Genomic DNA, 7,529 nt, shown 5'->3' with positions numbered 1-7,529 from the left:
TTTAAACATATTGATAAAAATAGTTCATTAGGAGAACAAAGAAGACATAACTTAGCATTAGAGAAATACAATAAAGCAGCAGAAGAATATAGAGAAAAGAGGCAAAACTATATGGATTATATTAACAAAGAATTATATGATCAGAAGATTTCACATAGAGATTTTCAATCAGTTGATGATGCAATGAGTTTATATAACGCGGTAACAAATAAAGAAAAATTACATCTATACAAACCCAAATTATCAGATTATCATACCCCAAGTAAAGAACAACAGAAATATGAAATAATATGGATTTTAGGTGGAACTGTTATTGTTATATTTGTTGCTTATAAGTTTACTAATTAGTAATTTTTTTTCTAAATAAATGGAAGATAATATTGATATTATTCCTCATGATATAAATAAAACTAAATTAAAAACATATTTAGAAAAACAAATATTAGAACTTGAAAGTGACTTAAAGATAAAAAAGAAATAATACTTAAAAAGTAAAATTATATATTATCTTATTATAAGTGGTTCGGTTACAATTAGTTCTGTAATAACATTTCTAGCAATATTCAGTCCATTAACACCTTTAGCTATATCAATCGGTGTGTTAGGATTAAGTTCAAGTGTTGTAACTAGTATAAGTTCAAAATTAAATATAAAAAGTAATAAAGAAAAAATTAAAACTAATATAAAAGAAATTAATAAATTAAAGAACACTCTAGATTATATCATAAGTTTAAATGGCCATATAACAGTTGAAGAACAAGATAAATTATTAAAAGAATTAATAAATTATTAATTTTTTAGTTATATAAATGGCAGATGAAAAATTGCAAGGATTTTCATTATTATATGATTATATTGATAAATTTAAAACTGTAACTATTAATGCAAATGATGAAATAATTAATGAGAATATTAACTTCCCAAGAAGATCTATTAAAGGTATATTAATATTTTTTACCATTGCAACATATTCTAATGGCGCAATAAAGGTTGATAATTATTATAATCCTGAAATAACAAAAGTAGAAATAACTATCGAAGGAATAGCAAATAAAATATTTTGCCAAGGAATGAGAATGATAGATCAATGGCCAGAAATTAGAAAATATTTTATGAATGAAAAAGTAAAATCATTTGAAAATTGTAATATTAATCAAATTGATTATTATACCGGTAATAAATATGCATTATGGTTAGATTTTAGAACAACAGAGGATAATTCATTACATGGTTCTGGAAAAAAACTACAGAACACTAAAGATGGAATACAATTATTCATGAAAAAGAAAAAAGGAGACAAAATTTCAAAATGTACATTTATATTATATCTGACGCGCAATTAAATATTGTAAATTCACAGTTAGATAGTATTCAATATTAGAAATATAAAGTTAAAATTAACGATATATAAATGGGAGGTAAAAAAACTCCTAATACTAAAGAAAAATATTTAAGAAATTTATATTACAACCCTGAGAGTTCGGTTGCTTATTCTTCTACTAAAAATATATGGCGTAAAGTAAAACAAGATAAATTAGATAAGATAATCCCACAAAATTTTGTTAAATATAAAGACATAAATGAATTTATGTTAGAACAACCAACATATACAACACATAAAAAAATTGTTAGAAAATATAAAACTCGTAAAACTATGGTAAGTTATGTAGATCAACAGTGGCAAGGAGATTTAATTGATATGAAAAATGTTAAGAAAGATAATGATGATTATTGGTGGTTATTGAATATAATTGATATTTTTAGTCGTTATGTATGGAGCTTCCCACTTTATAGAAAAGATGCTGTACAAACATCAAATGTTTTAAGAAAATTTCTTTCGGATGATAAACTAAAACCAGAAAAAATACAATTTGACGATGGAAAAGAGTTTGATAATTCACTTGTTCATGAACTCTTAGATAATCATAATATTAAATATTTTTCAACAAAATCAGATAAAAAAGCAGCAGTTGTTGAACGATTTAATAGAACATTAAGAACAAGAATGTGGAAATATTTTACAGCAAATAATACTTTTAAATGGATTGATGTTTTACCAAAATTGATAGAAGGATATAATAATTCTTATCATTCTTCTATTGGAATGAAACCTATTGATGCTAGAAAACCTGAAAATGCTGAAATTGTTTGGAATAATTTATATGGAGTATTTCTTGTAGATGATTTTGGTGAACATAAATTTAAAGTTGGTCAAAATGTTAGAATTTCTAAGTATAAAAAGATATTTGATAAAGGATACGATCGAAATTTTACTAGAGAAATATATAAAATAAAAAAGGTAATAACAACAAAACCATATGTCTATAAATTAGAAGATTTAGATGGTGAAGAAGTTGATGGCTACTTTTACGAAGAAGAATTAAGTTTAACTACTGAAAATCTAGAACAAGAATATAAAATTGAAAAAGTATTAAAAACAAAAACTATTAAAAGAAAAAAATATTCTTTAGTAAAATGGGTTGGATGGCCAGATAAATTCAATGAATGGATATTATCAAGTAAAATTAAAAATATATAAATGAATAAGGAATTATTCATATTTGAGCCTCATAATATGTTAATTTCTGGTGTAACAAATTGTGGAAAAACTTATTTTATATTAAATTTATTAGAAACTGTTTATGAAAACTATTTTGATAATATAGTATTATTTTGTCCAACATATGAATTTAATCAAACTTATGATAGAAATATTACTAGAAATAATAAATTTATTATATTAGATCCTAAAACAGTAAAAGAAAATTTAGATAATTGTATAAAAATAGCAATTGATATTCATAAAGGATCAAATACATTATTTATCATAGATGATTGCGCAAATTTACATGATTCAAAAGTTAGAGAAAGTGAGTTATGTTATTTAGCTTTCTCCGGGAGACATTTTGGGATAACAACTTGGGTTTTAAATCAAAAATATAATTCAATTGTTAAAGACTTTAGAGAAAACATTAGATTTCTAGTTTTATTCTACAATAAAGATAGAAAATCGATGAAAAATGCACTTGAGGAAAATGATATTATTCCACATGATTTACATAATGAATATATGGATAAGTTGAAAAATATTAAAAGATCAAAATTACTATTTAGATTACAACACCCATTTAAATATGAATTTATTTAAATTCAATTAGTTTGTTAATCAATTACATATTTAGTTACAATTCTAGTTATTGGTAGTTGTAACTAGAATTCAACTAGATTTTAACAATATTGTAACTAGCTTGTTAATCTAGTTTAATTCTAGTTACATTCTAGTTGAATTCTAGTTATTGGTAGTTGGAACAAAAATCAACTAGATTTAACAAGAAATAAACAAAAATAACAATATTTCAACTAGCTTGTTAATCTAGTTGAATTCTAGTTACATTCTAGTTGAATTCTAGTAGTTGCAACATCACAAATAATTTTTTTGTTATATAAATGGTAGGTGAAAAGAAAATAAAATCTAAAAATGGTGATGTTCCAATTGAAAAAACTTTAGATGATTTAGGAATAACAGAAAACAAATTAATTCCAGATGATGGTGTTTTAAATAATGTTACAACAAATAATAATTATGAATATTATCTTTACTGTAAACATCAATTAGAAATATTAATAGCATCTGGAAAATGTAAAAATTTTGTCGGTAAAAATTTAACTTATAATGAATTAGATACAATGAAATCAGATGAAATTATTAGATTATTTAAGATTTATGAAGCCGCGAGAACAGCTAGAATTAATGACGCGATATCAGAAAATGTAGTAAAAGGTTATAGTAAATTATGTAATTATATACTACCAATTGAAGATGAAAATAGATTATATTCCGATTTAAAAAATGATTATTTAGTTATGACTGAATTAAATAAATGGATTGGATATTTATCATTTCAATTAGGTGGATTTATGACATTATTATCAACTGGGGTTATAAAATTTTCAAATATTGAAAGTAAAAATATTTCTACAATAAATGAGCGAGGTGGAAGAAGTGAAGAAAAAACCGAGATCACAGAAACAAATTGAATGGTCTCGGCAATTAGGAATTAAATCACAAGAATATAAAAAAGCTGTAAAAGAAAAAATAAGTAATAAAAATGTTAATAAAAATAGTGAAAATATTGTTATTTCTAATCCTTCTAATGATAGAATATTTGATAAATGTCTATATTTTACAGTTGGATTTGTAATTGTATTCATTTTGATTGGGTGTAATTGGTATAAGAAATCAAATAAAATTCATAATATTAATAATTCTGAAACAACTGCTATCAAAAATGAAAATACTTCTGAAATTCCAAAATTGATAATAAAGAAAATGGATTAATATTTTAGAAAAAAGCAAAAAAAATAATTTTTTTAATTAATTGAATATCTCACTACTTTTGTCTATCTATGCGGAGCAATTAAATTGTCCAGATAAGTCATTTCGGATTCTAGATATTCATTATTTTTATTAATTTATTTTGTTTTTACTTGAATATTGTATTACAGTCGTTTCTTATTATTAGTTTTTTCTTAAATTGAAAGATGACAGCACTGAGTATGCTAAAATGAATATTTGAATTTGAATTTGTTAATCAATTAACATAGTAATAGCTAATTTAAATAAACCTCGCTTTCAGCAACCAATGAAAACGTGGTAGTTCAATGCCGGCTAACTGGCTTGTGTGTGTTGTATGTACTGCGTGCTTATTATAAAACTGCTAGCTATCCAATATAACAACAACGTTGTGCAACACCTGTTTGATTGATCAATATTCAAATGAAGCACTCTCTTATAATAACATATAACAAATGTTTGACTGTATGATTGTAGTTGTTTTTAAAACGACTAAGGTCATTTTGGATTCTAGATATTCATTATTTTTATTTTTTATTTAATCAACAATTTCTAAATCATGATGACCATCTTCATTTTTCCCATGATATATTATTTTAAATCCTACTTAATCTTTCAATTCCTCTGTACTCAATGAAACCCATTTATCGGGTAAAAACACTTTAAATTCTCGTGATGTACTAACATTACAGTAGCTTAAATTAGCTGATACTTTCTCTCCATATTTAGTTTTTATCTTTTCTAATTTCAATATTTTATGTTCAATTTCTTTTGTAACATCAACTAACTTTTTTATTTCAAATTGTTTTTTTGCTGGTTTTATTCTGTTATTTATTGTTGCTAAGAATGCTTTTCTATCTCCCATTTATAAGGAAAACAAATTACTTGTGGTGATGAGTGGGGATTACTTCCCCTGTATATAACAAACACGCTATTAACCGTTCTCACCCAAGTCTCACAGCATCTATTTATCCGGGTACAGTTAACACACGCGCAGCTGTTGTTACGCGCACTCACTGTTTATGTGTGTCACAATTTTACTGCGTAATATTTCTAAAATTTCAATTGTATCTTTTATTTCTAGTGAATCAATATAATTTCTAACATTTTCCATGTAAGGTTTATTTGATTTATCGATGTATTTTTTACAATATGGACAATGATATTGATTTTCATTAACATCAATTTGTTCTGTCTTATTCTCTTCCATTTATAAGGGAAAAAAATTATTTGTGGTGATGAGTGGTGTCTCGACCTCTCGACCTCTGATCTGAAACCCCACTTTTACAATTACTTGTGTTAAATGATAATACTAGCTCTCTAAAGTTTCTCTTGTTGTATACGGCTGTTGGTAACTCGCATAGAATAGCTGTTCTTTCAACGATGATAAGCAAGGAGTGAGTAAATCATTCCGCGTCATGACAGAAGGGTTGGAAGGAAAAAGTTAGTTTAGCAAATCAGTTTCTCAAATAATTTCAGATCAGCGAATCATTAAGGCTAAATTTTGTATGACCAAAACAGTCATGACAGTTAGGTTGCTGCTCCTTGCCAAAAGTCGAGTGGGAGAGTTGGTATTTTAAGAATGCCGATTCTTTCTATAAAAGGGACCCGAATCTTGAGAGAGCAGACACTCGGTAGACACTCAAAAGACACTCGATAGAGATTCGATAGTTACTTGCTAAAAGCTTGTTTGGGACTTGATTCAGGACGGGTTACCAGCAGGAGAGTGCAATAGGAATTTAGAGCTAGGATTTGGATTGTGTTAAACTGGAGAGCTGTGTTTAAATATTAAGGTAAATAAATTCATCTTGTATTGTTATATCCATTCAAAATTTCCGGTATTCTAGTTTACTTGGGTTTGTGCGCGGACACGTTCTCTCGCCAGGGACCGATTATTGCTTATATTATTATACGACTAAGGAGAGGATTGTGACCGGCGTATCGGTATTCTTTGAAGGAGGTAAATTAAATTTGACAGCTAGTTATATAAATGATGCAGCTTTTGGACAAAAGGGATCTAACTAAATTTCTTTTTAAATCACTGTGGAATGGAATGGATTGACGCCAACGGCATGCAGTAGGCCCCTACGTATGGGTCATACTGATTAGCGTCAACCAATTAATCTAAATCGGGCAAACCATTCAATAACTGTGAATAATTTATTTGCTGTGGTGTGACAATAATTAGTTTTTTTTAAAGAAATGACATAGGCCTTCCAACTGTTAGAAAAATGTACCGATTCTTTTATTTTTAGACTACCAGTGAATCTATAAAAGGATGATGTTTGCCTGTGAACAGAATGAAGCGGTACCGTGAATGATAGTACCAGGTTCAACATTCACCATTTATTGCTAATGTTACTTCTACAGATCTAATCCCGGTACCACGAGCGCGTCATTCAAAATCTATGCAGGGTTCATAGATGCAGCGCAGGAGTAAGACAAGTTGGCACCGTATACTTTGGTGCAGCTGAAAAGTAGTGATGTCTTTCAGAATTTCTTTGACCTTTTTGGGCACAAAAATATTAACTTGCAGGAAATATCTTTTTCCTGTGATTTCAGCTATCGTAAGTTAGAACGGATCTGGAAAGATTTGCCGAACGTACCTTCGGTACGATAAACGAAATTTAATATTAGGCTAACTAGCTTTTCTGGTAATTTAAAACTGTCATTATGTTGATAAATCAACCAAATGATAATTCAGGCGAGTTTGAATGTTTCTTAGAAGGTTGTTTTGTGATATTTCATTTTAGGATTGTCGTGCTACGGTGCCCGTGTTCACTTTCACGGAAGGATTAACTCTACTACCAATGTACCACTGAAATTGACACATTGTCTCAGGGGGTGTTATGATTATTCCAAGATATTCTGAATGTATAGGGTTTTCTATGTCGGACCTCGCCTCAGTAGGCCTACTTCCAACTTCCCGATTCCGACTCCTGTTCCTAGCTTGAAATCGAGAAACAACAGTCAACCGTCCTTTAGTTGTGGTTAGAGTATAAGACTAGAAAAATAAAACCGAATTATTTCAGTATCTTTAGATGCATTTGTAGATGTTGATTTCAAGTATTCGTGTAGTTCATAACTGCTCAATTTGCTTCTATTTTCTTTAAGTCCTAATAATGTTTTTAAACTCGGAGTTGGTATTTTCGGCAATTCTTGTATCGTTGATTGT

The sequence above is a fragment of the Tubulanus polymorphus genome, chromosome 10 (genome assembly GCF_964204645.1).
Source record: "Tubulanus polymorphus chromosome 10, tnTubPoly1.2, whole genome shotgun sequence".
NCBI lineage: Eukaryota > Metazoa > Nemertea > Palaeonemertea > Tubulaniformes > Tubulanidae > Tubulanus > Tubulanus polymorphus.
This window is presented reverse-complemented; position numbering follows the sequence as displayed.